General features: G+C 45.0%; 1 long non-coding RNA gene across 1 annotated transcript in view; it reads left to right on the top strand.

Annotated features, from left to right (window-relative positions):
- The first annotated feature begins 8105 nt into the window (after positions 1–8105).
- The window catches only part of LOC132682983 (uncharacterized), a 31975-nt gene continuing 20589 nt past the window's right edge, over positions 8106–19491 (top strand). The window contains exons 1-2 of the long non-coding RNA XR_013557794.2: positions 8106–8227; positions 9846–9930. This is a non-coding gene — a long non-coding RNA (uncharacterized LOC132682983). The remainder of the gene's footprint in view (positions 8228–9845; positions 9931–19491) is intronic.

Here is a 19491-nt window from a genome sequence, read left to right as displayed (position 1 = left end):
GGGTAGTTCTATTTTTAGTTTTTTAGGAACCTCCATACTGTTTTCCAGAGTGACTGCAGCAGCTTGCATTCCCACCAACAATGCAAAAGGGATCCTCTTTCTCTGCATCCTCGCCAACGTCTGTTGTTGCCTGAGTTGTTCATGTGAGCCATTCTGACAGGTGTGAGGTGGTATCTCATTGTGGTTTGGATTTGTATTTCCCTGATGATGAGAGATGGTGAGCATTTTTTCATGTGTCGGTTGGCCATCTGGATGTCTTCTTGGAGAAGTGTCTATTCAAAGAGTGACCATTATATAGTCCATGAGTAATCATGAGAATGGCCTCCCAGAGCTTGTAGAATGGGGTGGGTGATTGACAGGGGCTCCAGCTGATGCACTTTGAAATCTGGCCTGTGTTTTGTGCCAAGGCTATACTTCCCGTGGGCTGCTCCCCACCAAGGGCTGTGTGTGGTGGGGATACTAAGGCAGATCTGTCCCTGGGAGTCAGGGGACTCCTTTGCTAGCCAGCTTGGCTCAAGGACTCCTGGACAGCCTTGCCAAACCTTCCTTTGACCGCACGGTGATCTAGAATGCTTCCATCCCCAAATCCCTCCCTCTCTCCTTTCCTTGGGGTCACCCTTGCATCGCAGTCCGATACCGCTCTCAGCCTTCTCTAGCTCACTCTCTGTTTCCTTTCACACAGACATTTTGCCTAATCAAGCCCTTGAACTTTTCGTTGTTGCTCGGCAGAGTCCATCACAGAACACTCTACTGGAAGAAGAAACTTAGGAGGAAGAACAAAGGTGTTGAGTGGCTCATGAATCTCTGGCATTGTTTGAATCACTTGTGTTTATAAATAAATGTGGGTGTCTGGAATAATATCTATATCCAGATATGGATATGGGGGGGGGGGGTATGTCCTATGTACTATTAGGATATGTCTAGATATAGACACAGATATTTCGATTCTGTACCAAATCAGTTGTGCAGAGTGCCTGTCCTGTTCATATTTCTTCTACAGATAATGGCCCCCGTCATGGCCTCCTGCTAAGGAAGTAACTCTTAACAGCCATGTGTTGCACCACGTAACTGCACCTCTGCCTAAAGGCACGTGGACCAGAGGTCTAGATCAAAAAGCAGCCAATAACAGACTGCCAATAGCCTATGCAGTGATGTTGTGTAAAAAGCTGTGTCGAAATACATGCAACAGTGATGGCGGGGATGGGGAAAAATCATTTATCTTGGGATTTAAACTAGAACTTGCCTTAGTTTACGCTCCCCCAGGAGCAGATGCTGAGACAGTAACTTGGGTATAAAAAGTTTATTCGGAAGGTGTGATGATTGATTTTGTGTTAACCTGACTGGCCTAAGGGATGCCTGGATAGCTGATCAAACATTATTTCTGGGTGTTTCTGTGAGGGGTTGTCTGGATGAGGTTAGCATTTGATTCAATAGACTGAGTGAAGAGATCCACCCTCAGCAATAGGGGTGGGCATCATATGGTTCCTTGGGGGCTCAAACAGAACAAAAAGACAAAAGAAGGTCAAATTCTTTCTTCTGGGGCTGGGATATTCATCTTCTCCTGCCCTTAGACATTGAAACCCCTGGTTCTCAGGCCTCTGGAATCTGACTGAATTATATCACTGGCTTTCTTGTTCTCTAGCTTACAGATGACAGACTGTGGGACTTCTTGGCCTCCATAACTGCATGAACAATTCCTATAATAAATTTCTTTTTCTTTTTCTTTTCTTTTCTTTTCTTTTCTTTTCTTTTTCCTTTTCTTTCTTTCTCTTTCTTTCTTTCTTTCTCTCTTTTCTTTCTTTCATCTATCTACTTACCTACCTACCTATCCATCCCATTGGTTCTCTTTCTCTGCAGAACCCTGAATAACACAAGAGGTGATCACTAGTAGAGACTAGGGAAAGTGGGACATTTAGGAGAGAAAAATTAGTAAAGAGTTAATGAGTGGCTACCAGTGTGGGGCACCTGAAGCTCAGCCCTATTGAGAACTTTGGAGAAACCATAGGAGACTCATGTAGAAACCATCCTGCTGGACACAGAAGCTAGACAATTTACTCACTGAGTGCTGTCCCTCATCAGTTCCTACTTCAAAAGCATTAACTCCTTTACTCTTCTGGGTTGCAGCTGCCACAGCCGAGCAAGTTCCCATGGATCTCAGGTGGAGAAGTTGAAAGTTGCTTGAACTGGGAAGCTCAGCCTGCCGGAAATTTTCTACCACAGCTGCGGTCAACTTAAGGTTGACAGCATCCGCAAAGACTTCTAAGGAGAGGAACAGGAAAAGGAATAGAAAAGACAGAGAAAAGCATGAAACAGAAGGTGCTGTAAGTGAGCAAAAAATATCAAGAAGCTGATACTATGAGCAAGAAGCTGGGAGGTAGAAGACCTGAGGCAGAGAAAACATACATATTGAGGGGCTAGTGAGTTCATTGGTTGGTTAATCATTGGACTATTTACCCAGAGATCGGGAGTAGCTATTTCTGCAGAGGGGCATTGACCCTTATTTCCTTCTCCATCCTCTACCTTGCAAGGCAACATCAGTGCTTCTTAGTAGATAAAATTTCTTACTGAACTTTGTATCACTCTGACTAGAGATTAAATCCCTAGTTCCAAGGGTAGGATAGAAACTAGAAATAGATTCCCTCCCCCCCCACCCCCCCACAAATAAATCGCTTTTAATGCAGATTCTCGGGGCGTGGGTGACACATAAGAAGCATTAATACCTCCTTCTGAGTTTCGGAGACCCAGCGGGGAAGAACGAGGAACGCTTGCCCAAAAAGGGAGCGTAAGGTGGTTATGGTTTCTCCCCATTCCTGCCTTGGTGCTGGGGTGTGAGGCTCACTGGTGCCCTGCCTTTGCTAACGAGGGAGAAAGAGCCTTTTCCCAGCAGTCTCAGCAGGTGTAGCAGCAACACCATAGCCCTGGTGTGTGTCCTATTGGGTAGGCTGCCCGGCAAGACTGCTAGGAAGTCCTTGCTCTCTTTGGGGCCAGGTGGGTGTGGATCTCTTACCAAGGATGGCTGAGCATTCAAAACCCACACATCCCAGGCCCAAGTAAGCCACCGATCCTTTAAAAATACCTAGCTAAAATAAGTCATAGTTTTACATTTTAAGAGTGAAATTGGTTTCTAAAAGTAAACAGTTATATTATTGTCAAGGTGCGTCATTCAGCTTTATACTTAAGGTCTGTAAATTTCAACTACTTTAGGGGAGAGTTTGAGGACCGAAGGAAGTCTTGATCCAATGTGGTGTTTGTTTGGCAGGGGTAGGAGTTGCCCAGGACCCCTTCAAAGAGAGTGTCGTCCAAATTAATACAATGAAAATGTCCTATAAGCTTTATCTACCGTAAAGATAGTATTTCTTGGCCACTGATGAACATGACACCAAGAAAACATTCCAATCCTCCCTTATGTATTCTCTTCCCCCATCAAAATGTACCTGTGCAGTGTCCCATTACCATGGTGCTTGTCTAAGGTGCTCAGTGGCTTCTGAACTTTCCTATACTGGCATTTTGCCCTTTTCGTGGAGAACCCTTGAGGATGCTGCCTTTCCTGGATTGGCTTCTCAGAGAAGCAGATGCCGAGATAAAGTTAGGAAAGGCAAGAGTTTACTGGGGAGTGATACCTGTGAAAGCAAAAGAATATGAGGCAGATTGCACAGTGGGAACATTCAGGCAGCAGTGCAGGTGGGATAAAGCCTGTGCCAACCCCGTGGAGAACCCCAGAGGAAAGACTGCCCATTTTAGGAGCACTGTGTTGGGTGGGAATGGCTAGCTCCTGTACCACTGTCTTGCTCGGTCATTGCCTGGGAACCACTCTGAGAAGAGCACGACCTTTGCCTGAAAGGGGAGACCTTTGCCTGAAGACATTATCAGCTGAAGGCTGTCGGTGGCCCGTGCTCCTTGAAGCCGGACAGTGAGTTCTTTCTCAGAGAGGGCTCTGAGTGATGCATCTCTGTCTGCCTCGGCTGCCTTAACCAAAGGAAAGACTGTATAATGTGGACACTTTAAGGCATTTAAGGTGGGCGGAGGAGGGAGAAATCTTTAGTGTTTATAAATTATTTACTCAGGGCCTACTTTGTGCTGGCTGCTTTTACAAAGCATGTGTGTTCTGACACTTTGAGCAAAAGAAGAAAAGAGAGAGAGGAGATGACTTTTTTGTTATTGTTGTTTCCTTCCCCGCTCCTTGTCTCCTTGTTGTCTATTGTCTGGCTGTCTTGCTTGGCAGAATATTTAACTCCTACGTATCTTTCAAGGCTCAGATCAGGATTGTCATGTGACAAAATATTTGAAATTGGGACTCTCCCAGAAAGCCAGGGACTTATTTGAAAGCCTGTGCCTTCAAATGACCAGTGCTGGCCAGCCTTGTGGCTTTTCTGTAGGTAGAAGAATTTTTTTTTCTTTAATTTTTGTTTTTGTTTGGTCTTAACAGTGACTCTTTTTCACCTTCATCAAATTCATAGCTCACTGGGGCAAGGTGTCCCATTAGACACCTGTGGCCTGTCCTGGATCAAGTCTCCACATTTTTAGGAACAAATTCCTTACTCTATCTAGACACATATTGACATCTATCTTTCCTCCCTCCATAATAAAGAAAGATTCAGAGAGGACTTTTATTTTTAACAAGTTTTTAACAAGTATTTCTTTAAAAAATTATTCTTCTCTGTCTCTTTCCTTCTCTGGCATTTTCTCCAAAGATGGCTATAATAATCTCTCTCATTCTTTATGCTCTTCAAGAATCTTGCCATTCTTCCATTGAAAATGGAGTCTAGTTCACTCCCCTTAGCACCTGGGTGGGCTTGTAATTGCTCCCATCGATAGGAAGTAGCAAAAGTGATTGTTTGTGATTTTCGAGGCTAGATTACATTAAGACCTGCAGTTTCTTGTGTCTTTTGGGACACTCACAGTTGGAACCCAGCCACCATACTGTGAGGAAGTCCAAGCATCCCATGGAGAGGCTTATGTGGAGAGGGGCTGAGGCCCTGGGCCCATGCCCCCGGTAGGGCTCCAACCCCACTCCCACTTGCCAACCATGGAAGTGAGCTATCTTGAAAGGATTCCTTCAGGCCACAGTCTGACTGCTCAGGCTGATGCCACATGAAATAGAGATGAGCCTTCCTCACGGAGTCCTCTACATATTGTAGACAATGACTATTGCTATTTTAAGCCACTACATTTTGGGACTATTTGTTACTCAGCAATAGCAGCTAAAGCACCTTCACTTTGTGGCCTCCCTAAAGAGAATGTATTTCTGTCCCTTTAAGGACTGATATGACGGATAATTCCATTATATTGTACTGTGCAGTGATCTCAGGGAAAGATGACTCAGGAAATTAATTTCCAGATAGTTGTGATACAGACTCTCCAAAAATGCTGCTTTTTCAGAGCTGAGGATTCCTGGCTCCTTTGGTTTTTCAGTTGACTGTTCTTGAGTCTGTAATTTCCCCCCTGGCCATTTTCACAGATGAATGAATCTTCACAAGGTTTGGATTTACACAATTCACCCAAATTTACCAGTGTGATCTTTCATGGTGCTTGTTTCCCAAGAACCTTTAGAAGTAAGTATTCCTATTTTTTATCTTACTGAGAATTATGTGAGGCTCTGACTTTGAGGAACACTCTCTTCTCCCCCTTGTCTTTATCCCCGGATTTTCCAAACCATGTTCTGTAGAACCCGATTCCCTAGAACATTATTGGTTTTTCGCAGAGAGGCAAATTAGTTTGGGAAACACCGGATACTTTATCATTCTTTTAGAGACTGATGATGCTCATTAGAATCCAAGAGTCTTGCAGTAAAGAAACTGATTTCAATTATTTATTTATTCAAACAGCGTTTATTGACCACCTATTCTGACTCAGGCTTTGTAGAGGCGCTGGGTGCATAGCAGTGAACAAATCTACACGGTCCTCCCTGAACAACAGCAACTCATTTGTAATTATAATCGTAGTGACTACTATGTAGAAGAAGAACCGTGCGCCACAGAAAGAATGGAAGGGGATCTGCGTTAGATTGAGGGGTGGGAAAAACATCTCTGAGACCGGGTGGAAGAGGTGTGTTAGCCAACTGAACAGTGCTCTAGACAGAAAACACAGCACATACAAAGGCCAAATCTGTCAATTCTCCTTTCCCTCTCAACTCCTGATCGCCCAGTCCCCAGTCCAGGTTGTTTGGAACATAAATCACACAGCCATTCTTCCCTTCGGAAGGGTAACTGTACTTTCTCAGGCTTAAACATTCTTAGTTTATCTTAGTTTTACTCATCTCTGGCCCCAAGTGCAGTTGGTGACCGAAGTTCTGAAATCTCTTTTTGTTAAAGCTTAGCAAATCTGATTTTCTTTTACTTAGAAAAAATTTTTTTAATGTTTAATTATTTTTGTTTTTTTTAAAAAATTTTTTAAATGTTTATATATTTTTGAGACAGAGGGAGACAGAACATGAGTTGGGGAGGGGCATAGAGAGAGGGAGACACAGAATCTGAAACAGGCTCCGGGCTCTGAGCTGTCAGCACAGAGCCCGATGCAGGGCTCGAACCCACAAACCGTGAGATCATGACCCGAGCTGAAGTCGGACGCTTAACTGACTGAGCCACCCAGGCGCCCCTGTTTAATTATTTTTGAAGGAGAGAGAGAGACAGAGTGTGAGCGGGGGAGGGGCAGAAAGAGAGGGAGACACAGAATCCGAAGCAGGCTCCAGGCTCTGAGCTGTCAGCGCAGAGCCTGATGCAGGGCTCGAACTCAAGAGCCGTGAGATGATGACCTGAGCCGAGGTTGGATGCTCAACCGACTCAGCCACCCAGGCGCCCTAAGTTTAGCTAATTTTAAATGTAATTGAACTCCACATAGCTTAGATAGTGGGGCTTTGTTGGGGGTGGGGTGGGGGGCGATGGTGGTGGTAAGAAAACCCCAGGGGAACCTTCCTGGAATTTTTCCAGAGACAAATATCCCAGGAGAATGCTAGGATGTGCAGTCATCTTAGAGCAATGGAAAGACAAGTTCAGTGTATGCTCATGACCGACATTCCTACATTGGAGGGAGGAATGGTGCCTGCGTCTTCCATATTTAGGCTTCACCAGGCCCGGTCCCTGTGCTACTGAAATGCCTGGTGTTCTTTCTCTATCTGGTAAATTCTTTCTTGCTTCAGTTTCAAACTCACCTCCTTCAGGAAACATGTTCAGGCAAGGTAGGGATAGGTGTGGACTCATGTTCTAATGTGCTTATCCTGAGGCCCATCTACCTGTGTTTTGACTCACTTTTCAGTGTTTGGGGTCCTGGGTTTTTGGGGTACAGGGGCCCTCCTTTGCTGTGTGAGGCAGAATGTAGAAAATGTCTCCTGTGCCCGAGAACAGCTAAAAGAAGCTGAGTGTCAAAGATCACAGAGTGAGTGAATATAGGTTCAGAACAGAGAGCTGTCTGGTCCAAGGTCTGGGTAAGTGATTTATTGCTGTTCTGATATTTATCCAAACGCCATGGACATTCTTGGGCGTCTGTTGACTTGTTGCCAATTTCCTGAGGCTGTTTTCCCAAGTGAGCCGGGGATACCCACAGGGGTATCTGAGATCATTCAGAAGCGCATGCAGAGGCACAGGCTTTATTTTAGGGGTTACGTCTTTATTGTAATGAATGTTAGAAAAAAAAAACCCACAATGAACATATGCAACTTGAGACCTGCCAGGTTCTATTTCTTAGTATAAGGTCATCCAGGTTAAAACCAAATGATTGATGGAAAGTCAACTTAGAGACGCATCACGAGTAAATGGGAGTATAGGCTGTGAGGGAAAAGTATCACAAGGGTGGTATGCAAATTGCGGAGTCCTAAGGGATTCAACACTCAGTCTAAAATGTTCCCCTTTTCAAGAGAACCGCTCTTCGATGGAGCGCGTGTGTTTATTTAGCACACATTTATCAAGATGAGTGTGATACGACTTTTGCCCTTGAGGAACTTACAGTAAAAACAGGCTCATAAACGAATGATCACGGTTCAGAAACAACAGCTAACATTTACTATAAACCAGTCATCTGCAGGTGCTTTGCCTGCCAATCATCTCATCCGGTTTCACAGGAATGATTGGAAGTGGATTTGACTTTTGTATCCATTCTACAGATGTGGAAACTGAGAGAGAGAGAGATGAAGTAACCCAGCTGGCTTTGGTGCAGCCAGGATTCAGAACCCAGACACTGGAGCTTTGAAGCCGGGTTCTAGTAGCAAAGTATGCACAGGCCCAGGAGAGAACAGGTGACTCAAGGACAAATTGGGAGAGCCGAGGAAGGCCTGCTCAGAAAGGGGGGCGCTCAGGAGTGCTTGGGTGCCTTCAGTCAGTTAAGTGTCGAACTCTTTTGAATGATTTTTTTAAAATTTTTTATTTATTTTTGAGAGAGAGAGAGAGAGAGAGATAAGAGTGTAAGTTGGGGAGGAGCAGAGAGAGAGGGAGACACAGAATCTGAAGCAGGACCCAGGCGCCGAGCTGTCAGCACAGAGCCGGATGCCGGGCTCGAACTCATGAACCGTGAGATCGTGACCCGAGCTGAAGTTGGGCGCTTAACCGACTGAGCCACCCAGCTGCCCCAAGCGTCCAGCTCTTGATTTTGTCTCAGGTCATGATCTTGCAGTTTGTGGGATTAAGCCCCGTGTCGGGCTCTGTGCTGACAGTGTGGAGTCCGTCTCTCTCTCTCTCCCTCTTTCTCTGCCACTCCCCTGTTTGCACGTGTGAGTGCGCGTGCTCCCTCTCTCACTCAAAATACATAATTAAACTTAAAAAAAAAAAAAAAAGGGAGACCTCAGGCTCTGAGAATTCTACATGGCGAAGACAATAGTTGCAACAGCAAGAAGATGGGAAAAGATGGATGGAGTTTGGGATAGGTATGAGTACTTCAGGGTGTAGTTGGAGTTTAGGAAGAATACGAGGATGAGTGGGAAATTAGTTTATGATTTAAGGGCCGCTGTGGTGAGAGGACCCAGGCTGATAAGTAGCTCAGGTTTTCCAGAAGCAGATCCTGAGCTGCGGATCTGGCCGCCAAGTGATGAATAAGGAAATGCTCCACGGAGAAATCAGCCAGGGGGTGAGGATGAGGGGACAGGGGAGAATCGGACAGAGGCCCGCAGAGTGGAGTTCAGGCTAGTCCTGCAGGAAGCTCCGGGACAGAAGTTCTGTCCCAGAGCTGTCCTTAGCCAAGGCTCCCACGCCCCAGAGTCGTTGGGTAGGAGCCAAAGATGGGGGCACATAAATTTCCAGGAGCTTCCAACTTTCTGTGCACAGGGACAAAGTAGACTCCAGTAGCCTGAGGGCAGTCTTCCAAAAAAAACGGTTTCCAGGTGCTGCCGTTTGGGGAAAAAAACAAACAAACACACACAAAACAAACTAAACAAAAAAACACATTGAAGGCAAGATTATCAAGTGGTAAAAATGGATCTGATTTGAAGAGACCTGGTTTGGGGGGGACACTAATGGTGTCTGCTATAATGAAGTTTGGAATCAAAAGACATCTTTCTGGAAAGGCCGTGTTGGGGACAAGGGAACTGACACAATGTTGTCCAGCTGGCATAGCTGACCCAATGGCCCCCAGTAAATCTTTTTTGCTAGAACCTATATTTTTCCTCCCAACGGCCTTTGATCGTATCTTTCCTCTCAAAATAATGTTCTCTCCTTTGTATTTAAGAACTGAAAACTTTTCATGAGTTTATCTTAATTCCTATAATAAAGTTGCCAGATAAAAATTCTATTATTAACTCACTTATAAAAACCTTAATGAAAACTGCGTTATAGAGGTGGTTCAACAACACATTGGTTAAGGTTATCTGATGAATTGTTTGTTTCATCTATCTAATATTTTTCAACTTACTGTTTTTTTCCCAGGAGATATGGCTCACATATCAGCCAGGAACCCTTCCTTTGCTTGTTGAGAAGTAACACAATGAAGATTCAAGGTGCTTTGTGTAGGGTGAGTAGGAACTGGCACTGGATACCCCCAACCTCTCTTCTAGCCTTTCCTCCTCGCTGCATATTCTACTCTGTACACCTTGTATTTGAACAATGGGACAAGGAAGCAGAGGGGCCAGTCTATGGTTTGGACCTCCCTGTCTTCACTTCAAATGATATAACCAATTGGTCAGAGCCCAACGTCTAGGTCTTTCCTCTTCTTATTGCGTGCATGTTAATTGTATGTTTCTGATTTTTTTAAGTAATAAAATGTTGGGGCAAAAGTAATTTCTACATATATGAATAAAATATATTTCATCTAGCAAAAAAAAAGGAATTAAAACTTTAAAAATTAATGTAATTCTATTGAACTCAAAGGGTTCAGACTTAAAGATCAATAGAGGATTATATAAATGCAGCATAAATGCTGTATGTAGGTTTACAGATAACTTCTGGGACTTGGCCCAATCCTGCTAAAACAAGATTGACTGGGGAGTCCTGGATTATCAGCTTACATGTAGACAATAGTTGAAGCCAAATCTTGTAGGATTGTTAAAGAAAGGGACAGTTTTCAAATAACGTTATCAAGTTTAACGTGTGTTAGCAATTCAAAATTTCAGTCTAGTGTAATTCCATTCAATCTAGGCCTTTTGTCAAGGCCAGTGCTATCCAATGGCAATATAATAGGAGCCATAGGTCACTTAAAATTTTCTAGTAGCCATGTTTAAACAAAGTGAGAAGAAACAGGTGAAATTACTTTTACCAAGATAAAATTTAATCCAATATACCTAAAATATAATTTCCAAATGTCATCAATAAGAAAAGTTGTTAACGAGGTGTTTTACGTTTGTGGATGAAGTCTTTGAATCCAGTGTGTATTTTTGAGGTTTATAGCATATTCCAGTTTGTAGTATTGGACAGCACACATCCAGGTATTTGAAAAAACATAGCTCAATGGCATCATATGCCAATTTAACTTACGCAAATTCAAATGTATGAGCATCCGCTCCCCATTTCCCTAGAAAAAAGAACAAGTCATTTAAGTAGTGTGGACTGCTCAGTTTATATTCCGCTCTGTGAGTTTCTTTCTTTCTTTCTTTCTTTCTTTCTTTCTTTCTTTCTTTCTTTCTTTCTTTCTTTCAAGTTTTATTTATTTTGAGAGACAGAGAATAAGCAGGAGGGGACAGAGAGAGAGAGAGAGAGAGAGAGAGAGAGAGAGAGAGAGATCGAATCCCAAGTAGGCTCCACGCTGTCAGCATAGAGCCTGGTGTGGGGCTCTATCTCTTGAACAATGAGATCATGACCTGAGCCGAGATCAAAGTCGGATGCTTAACTGACTGAGCCACCCAGGTGCCCCAACATTCTGCTCTGTAAGTTTCTATCCTGGGTGTGCTTTCACAGAGGTAAATTTGCTCTCTCCTACCTGACCTGAGTCCCCATCTGCCTCTTATGATATGCTTGTCATGCTACATTTAGTGTGTTCCTAGCGCTTAAAGATATTTATTATTTCTTACAGCATAACCTCTAACGCAAGCCAGCTGCTTCATATGGCATTCATTTGAAAAATACTCATGAGTTCTATCACTGGAGGAAAATCTGCCTGTGATGGGCTCAGTGAGAGGTACCAGTTTGTTGATTTCCAATATGGAGCAAGTAAACTTGGCCGCAACAAATCTAGCCATCGAGATGCAAGAGAGAAAAACTCCTATAGTTTATGGGCAATTTGATGAAAATTTAAGGCTAATTTTGACTTTGTGAGTTTCACCTTATGGACAGAAAAGTCAAAGAGAAAGCTGTTAGTCCACTGCAGTAAAACGGGCCTTTCATTGCCTGGTCATCTGATGAGCCCTCGTGATGGGCCAGACATGGTCTCCTTCTTACCCCGACTCCCAGTTCATGCACACTCAGGACCTATGAGTCCTATGAGTACCCGAGGGCACATCCCCAGCTGATGGATGGAATCGCATTCAGGGCCTCCTTCCCCGCTCCATTGTCCCATATTCACTCTCCTTCTTGCTCAGAACTTTTCTTTAATTCAAAATTAGTTTTTCCTGTTTCATTCCCTCTGAACCCTGCTTCCTTTTCGCTGTAGAGAAGATGGCCATTTTGATGAAGAATCGGTCCTGTGGATGCCAATCCATGAATCTCTAAGGTAAGGTGTGTGTTGGGAGCACATGCCTGTACAAACAGAACTCCCTCTTCAAAGAAAAGACTTTGAAAGCAAGAATGAAGTTGGATAGCTCTTCAAATGGTTTCAAAATTGCCCCTGGAAAGAGATGATAGGGATCATATGACTGCGTCTCACTGTTAAATGCTGGTTGGTGCATGTAAGCAATAATGTTAAGGTCTTCCTGGCAATCCAACTTTGTGATTATAACAACTCTTTCCCTAGATTTGGCCTTCTCACGTTTTCCTTGAACTTTCTGCCAAGTGTTTCCTCAGAATGTGGCATCACAGATGGGAGTTGCCTGGAAAAAGATCCTTTACCTTTTAAGGCTACTTATCTTCGAAGACACTAAAATAATAATTTGTGATAGCTTTAATAGAGTTTAAATGAATGAATAGATTTAGCATTTATGTTATTTGGAGTTTATAATTTCAGCTGTAAAGTGGGATTTTTATGGTTTTGTGGACTTAGGCAAAAGTAGATGTGCATCCAAGCTAATATAGATTTCAGCTTTTATGTATTAAAAATGGAAAATTTATAACATATTCATCAACTTGGGAAATTAAAATGGTATCTTTATCTTTATAAAAATTGAAAACCAGTCATTATATCTTGTAATAGAGATTAAATAAATAAAATAAGCTTCTAACATAACATAAATTTGACACTTTCATTATTTTTCTCTAAATGTGGTGCTTGTGACAGTTCACTTGGCACTAAGAGGATATTACCTTCGGTTAGTAATTAAATCTGGTTCTGAGAAATTTAGGTTCTCACTAGATTCTAAGTTTCTCAAGGTCAGCCCCAGGTCTCTGTCTTCCTGGCATCTAGCACATAGTAGGCCTACAGTATATATAGGTCTGTCAGGCCCCAAGAATTGTGACTTACAGAAGTGAAAAGTCTTGGGGGTATGATTCCTTAAATATGAGGAATGAGAAGACAAGGGAGGGCCCCACTGTCTCGTAAGCACCTTCTGTGTGCCGGGCATTCTGATTGTTGTAGTGATGCCACACTATGTCTGTGGTGCTGGCTCAGGGTCTACGGAGTTATCTGTATTCATTAAATACTCGTAGACCTTTAAAAACCAGGAACAGACCAAATCCCATTACGGTTAAGCCAGTTAGAAGGAGAAACCACACACAATTGAAGTATTTCTAGGTGCTTCTTGGTGGTTCCTTTATTTCAAGAACTTTCCAGGGCAGGGAATGACCTTGCATTGTTCCCAGGGTCCATGCTAATGGGATTAGCCTTGGAATAGTTTCTTGGTTATTATCCAAGCCTTCCTGGCTCATTTTAGAGTGGCGTTTGGCCCATGCAAGGTGAGGACAAGCCCTGCCCCAGAAGTTCAGCACAGGGTCATGGACTTTCTTCTTTCTAATATGTTCCAGGCTAAAGTTATCCAGTGAGTGGCTTCTGTTGTAAGAAAACCAATATCACGTCCATCCTGAGTAAGTTTACACAGTTACCTAACCTCTCCACGTAAGTGAAAATTCTGGTATCTAACTTGGCAGTTGAGAGTGAAACGAGTTTATTAATCTGCACACTGCTGGCAGATGGTATCCGTTCTCCGTTGTCAAAATAATGCCTTGTAACAAGTGACCACAAAACCTCAAGGGCATGTGACAGTAAGTGTTTATTGTTCATGTGTTTGGGTCCGCTGGGGGTTGGCGAGATGGTTTGGCTGATCTAGGCTGGGCTTGAGCACATTTCCGCGGCTTGCCTAGCTGTCAGCTGGCCGATCTAGGCTGAGACATCCGGGGAACTTCCGCTCGAGCCCGCATGTCTCTCTTTCTCTGTCTGGCCAGCTTGGGCACATTCCCGTGGAGGCAGCAGAGGTACAAGAGAACAAGCTTTAATGTGCAAGCCCATTGCAAGTGTCTGCTTATGAGACATCTGCTAACATCCCATAAGGCAAGAGCCAACATGAGCACGTGGATGATTTTGATTGAGTTTAGCATCAAAGAGTGAGATGGGTCACCCTGCCCACGGAGGAAGGCAAAGGCTCCCAAGCGAGCTATATGGCAAGAGGCATGGATACAATGAGGGGTAAAGATTTAGGGACATTCTGTAATATACCCCAACAAACACTGGATGGTTTTAAAGAACAGCTGGCAGGGGCACCTGGGTGGCTCAGTCGGTTGAGTGAGTCGGGTCATGATCTCATGGTTTGTGGGGTCGAGCCCCGATTGGGCTCTGCGCTGACAGTGTGGAGCCTGCTTGGGATTCTCTCTCTCCCTCTCTCTCTCTGCCCCTCCCCCACTCACACCCTCTTGCTCTCAAAATAATAAATAAAACTTTAAAAAAGAAAGGTGCTATCCAGCACCTGAACTTCTTCCCTACGTGTGGGGTATTGGTATATAGGTCTTGGTGAGAGGCAGAACCCTCTCCTCTGAAGGAAATGAAAACAACTGGAGATACCTGGTTTCCCAGTGTTTCTGGCCTTTAGTGCACAACTCCATGATCTAGTCCCAGCTACCCCGGTATCTTTGTCTGGAGCCCTGAATCTGGAGCTGGGATACAAGGAAGGTGGTGGTGGTGGAGGCCACATACAGTTTCAGGACAGATGTGTTAGTGGTGGTTTCCTATGAGTGATGGCAGAATGATTGCATCAATGGTCCTAATTTGTCACCCTCCCCCCCCCCCCCCCCCGCCCCAGTATCAGGGCGTTTATTGTGTGGTTTTGCAGTTCCCTTACCAAAGAGGCAGAATCTATTTCCCTACTCCTTAAACTGAGGCTGGTCTTGTGATTTGCTTTGGCCGAATTTTTGATGGTGCTCCCAGTTCTGAGCCTCGGTCTCAAGAGACATTACATGCCTTGCAATTCCTTTGCTCCTCTCCATGAGAACCCACCTGGTCTAGACATGGTGGAGGATGAGGGACATGTGGAGCCGAGCAGAGTCACCACAGTCGTTCCTGGTGAGGCCAGCCTAGGAAAGCCAATAGTTGGCCAATGTGGAGCCTCACCAGTGGCCCTGCCAAGATTACAACGCTGCCTATGAGCCTCCGAATGACGCCAGGCACGTGTGCAACGAACATACGTTGTCATACGTGCCTGGGTGTTCGGGGTTGTTTGTTAGCCTTACTGCAGACACAGCTAACTGATACACTGTGTCCAGTGCTAGACTAGTTGTGTGGTGGGAGTTTGAGTAGTTCCGTCCGCCATCTTTGTCCGTGTCTATTTTCAGAGCCTGGTCCTCCAGAATTCTTGGCAATTATGAGAGTTACCCAGGACCTTCTCAGCAAATTCCCTTTGTGCCTGCATCAGCCACAGCCCATTTCTGGTTCCTACACTTAAGAACTCTGTCTAGTAGGGTGCAAGTGTAGTGCTGGCTCTTATTATTATTCTCCCATTTCTGTTTCTGTTTGAACTGGCACTTATCTTCCTAAACTTGTTTCATTCACAAATTAAATAGCGTCTGACACTCCGTCTTCCTCGAAAAGCCTCTCCTGACTAATTGGGAAGTGCCAATTTCTTCTCCTATCTCGGGTGCCAGCAACTTCTCAGCCTTACTTGTCACTGCCTTCCACCATCCTCAGAGCAGCAGCGGGACAACTGCCGCTGTTCTCACATAGGTGATTCATCTGTCAGGGGTTTACAGAGTTGTCAGTGTTTGTTCGTGTCAATATCGCCTACTATAGAGCCCGAGTGCACGGTGGACACAGATGGTGTTGATTTAATTGATTTTTCGAACAGCACGTAGTCGTTCGCTTGATTCAGGTGAGTACATCAGCCTTTTGATGATGACGAACAATTCAGATATTGGGTGGAGACAGGCAGTTGGTGGCCAGACAAACTTGCTTTAAAGGAGGTTATCTGAACCGAGCTGTGTCTCCGGCTTCTCTCATCAGCATCTGAGAAGTCTCCTGGGAGCGATTGGCGTAATGGAAAAAATGGGAACCTTGGAGTCAAAGAGCCGAGTTTGTATCCTGGCTCGGTGCAGTAAGTGAATTACTCAGCCTCTCCAAGCTCAAGTCTCCTGAGCTCTTAAATGAGGACACAACAAATACCATCCCTGTTCATTGGTCAAAGTTGTGATAGTCAAAAGAAATACTGCTCGTGGACATGCTTTGCAAAATGTAAAGAACCGTACAAGAGCAGAGGAGTAATGACCGGTGCTAAGATATTGAACTTTCTTTTAGGAAAGGCCAGGAGGAGATAAGAAGTTAGCTCAAGCCCGTGGTCAGGTGGTTTACTGAGAAATAAATTCTCAGGCCCGGTCGGGAACCAGTAACCACTGGCCTGACCATATGAGGCTGGCAGGTAGAGATGTGGAGTCCATGTAGTGGAAATATTAGGGTATGGGGCAGGATAATAGCTAGCATGGTTCCCTGACTCTTCTGAAGTAAGACCAATAGAGAGCAGTGTTGATGAGTCCTCTAAGGGTAGTTATGGGAGTGATATTTAGAGAGGGCTTATGTCAGATAGGAATGGCCTTTGTCCATGAGCAACGTAGAATTGAAAAGTAGTGGCGTATATCATTGTTAAAGGTTTTATTTTTCTCACCCGAAGAGAAGTGCAAAGGTGGGCAGTTGAGGGCTGATGTGGTAATTCCATGAACAGAGACTCAGACTCCTAGAAATCCACTTTATCTATCGTTCTGGTGTGATGCTTCTCCCGCTTTGCATTGGAGCTCAAGCTAGTTGCCAGGATACCAGCCATCGTGTCGGTATCTCAAGCAGGAAGAATGGGAGAGGGTGCTTACCAGCGGAGTCATTCCCCTTTAAGGAATTTCTCAGAAAACACCATCTAATGACTTCTGTCCCCGGACAAGGAGGGCTGGTAGATGTGACTTTCTGGCACATATTATTGACTCTAAACAGAATTGGGGTTCTATTAGCAATGGACAGGAGGGGGTGGGCAGTTTGTTGTCTCTGCCATTGGCTTCTTGTGCTCTGATGCCCCCATGTCACCACACCCAGTCCTCGGAGGAGAGACGTATCATTTGGAAACAGGGTAGCATCCCTGGCTAAGAGTCTGGATCTGGAGACAGAGAGCCCTGGTTTCAGATTTGCCTCCATCACCTACTGTCCATGTGACCTCGAAGAATTTACTCAACTGTATTGAGCCCAGGTTTTCTTCTCCACAAAACGTGGAGGATAAAATTTCATATCTCGGGGTTTCGGTGCAAATTTAGTGGCTCTGCAGAGCCCTTAGCCCAGTGCGTGGCACCCAGCAATCACTCGAGAAAGGTCTCTGGAAAAGTGCATGAAGTGACTTATTGAGTGGCAAAATGTGGGTCATAGTCTCGTTCCACAATGGTGAGAAAAAGACATGTTTTTGACCAAGAGGGGGTATCAGACCTAGAGAATTGATTACTAGCAGCTGGCACCAGAATTCCTAGTCGGAAGGAAACTTTCTTTGTGCCGGAAACGAACTTGCTGAGCCCGGTGGGGGCCCGGGTGCATCTGGAGAGTGAGGCCCTGCAGAAGACCTTGGAGAAGAGTGATGTGGGAACAGAGAGCATTGGGCGGGCCACCTATGAGCTCCTGGGGCCACCAAATGAAGCAGTTGGCCACCGCCTGCTGGCCAAAAGTATACGGCCCCTTGTCTGTTTTTTCTAGGGCCTGTGAGCCAAGAATGGTTTTAAACTTTCTGAATGTTGAAAAAAATCAAAATAATAATATTTCATGACTTGTGAAAATTCTATGAAATTCAAATTCCAGTGTTCATAAATAAAGTTTTATTGGAATGCAGCCACATCCATCTATTCATATTCTCTAGGGTTTCTTTTCTGCTGTGATGGCAGATTTGAGCAGTTGGGCAGAGACCGTATGGCCTGTGAGCTTAAAATATTTATTGTCTGGCCTTTTATAGACAAAGTTCGTGACCTTGGAAAAAAGCGAGATGTGGTCAGGCTGAAGAGTGTGGGAGGGGCAGCCGTCCCCTGGTGCTGGAGTGGCCAGAGGACCGTTTAAAAATGGACAAGCTCGGGGCGCCTGGGTGGCTCAGTCGGTTAAGCGTCCGACTTCAGCTCAGGTCACGATCTCGTGGTCCGTGATTTCGAGCCCCGTGTCGGGCTCTGGGCTGATGGCGCAGAGCCTGGAGCCTGCTTCCGATTCTGTGTCTCCCTCTCTCTCTGCCCCTCCCCCGTTCATGCTCTGTCTCTCTCTGTCTCAAAAATAAATAAACGTTAAAAAAAATAAAAAAAAAAATAAAAATGGACAAGCTCAGGGTTTGTCCTGGACTGACTGGTGTCCCCCCAAATTCATATGTTGAAGCGCAGACCCTTGGTACCTCCGAGTGTGACTGTATCTGGAGATAGGTCCTTTAAAGAGGTAATTAAGTGGAAAATGTGGTCACTAGGGTGGCCCCTAATCCAATACAACCGGTGTCCTATAAGGACATAAGAACACAGACACACAGACAGAGGGAGACCCTGTGAGGACGCACAGAGGAGTCAGTCGTCCGCAAGTCAAGGAGAGAGGCTCGGGAGAGGCAAACCCTGCTGACACCTTGATCTTGGACTCCTGGCCTCCACAATTAGGAGAAAACAAATTTCTGTTGCTTAACACCATCCGGTCTGTGGTGTTTTGTTATGGTGGCCCTAGCACACTTTCACGGGGTTCCATCAAATCGTTTGGGTCCCTGAAATGTCATCTTTCCCCTCATCTTTCTCCCAGAGTTTGTCTTGTTTGTAAGAAGCTACAAGGTCTCGTGTGAGATTTTTAACTTATGGACATCGAGGGGGAGGCTAAATTCATGTGTGGGTCAGTCTGGTCAAGAGCTTTGAGATAATCCTCGGGAACACAGGAAGACAGAGGCGACTTTGAGCACCCACTTAAACCCTCTCCATGGAAGCCTGAGGTGGGGCTCTGGCTCCTTCCCGGGGTGCGGTTAAATACTTATCTTCCCATCATTACATGGTTAGAACAACAGTGACAGCAACAGACTCCAAATAAAACAAAGAAAAAATGATTTTGAGAGCCATCTTGTACGAAGATTTCTCGCTCGCGAGTCTAAGTTGATAGGGGCTGTACTCTCCTAGACATCTCCCCACCCTGTCCTTCTAGCATAGTCCTTCCACGCTTGGGCACCACGTCTGGCCCAGAATCAAGGCCAGGTGGCCTGTTTTATGGGAGTGTTTGTTTTGGGAACGGCCAGCTCTCGGAGGACATGGGACACTATCTGCCACTCTCAGAGTCCTGTGATGGGGAGATTGAACGTCTGGGTGGCCGTTTCCCCACATGGCCACGTTGTTCTTTGGCTTTTGACATGGTACCACCTTAAAGCTGCAGCCATGGATTGAAGCTTGATCTCCAGGCGCGATTTCCTATAGCTCGTCCACTGCTTTGGATGCCGCATCTCTTTGTTGGCTGTCTGTGCCCTGGAAGCAGGGCGAATGCTCCACCTGGAGCCCGGAAGAGGTGTGGCGGGAGGGTATGCAGCTGTTGTCACTTTAGGGTTAACATCTTAAA

The sequence above is a fragment of the Panthera onca genome, chromosome C2 (genome assembly GCF_046562875.1).
Source record: "Panthera onca isolate mPanOnc1 chromosome C2, mPanOnc1 haplotype 2, whole genome shotgun sequence".
In the NCBI taxonomy this organism is placed as follows: Eukaryota; Metazoa; Chordata; class Mammalia; order Carnivora; family Felidae; genus Panthera; species Panthera onca.
Note: the sequence above shows the minus strand (reverse complement) of the source record. Positions and strands in the feature narration are given on the sequence as shown.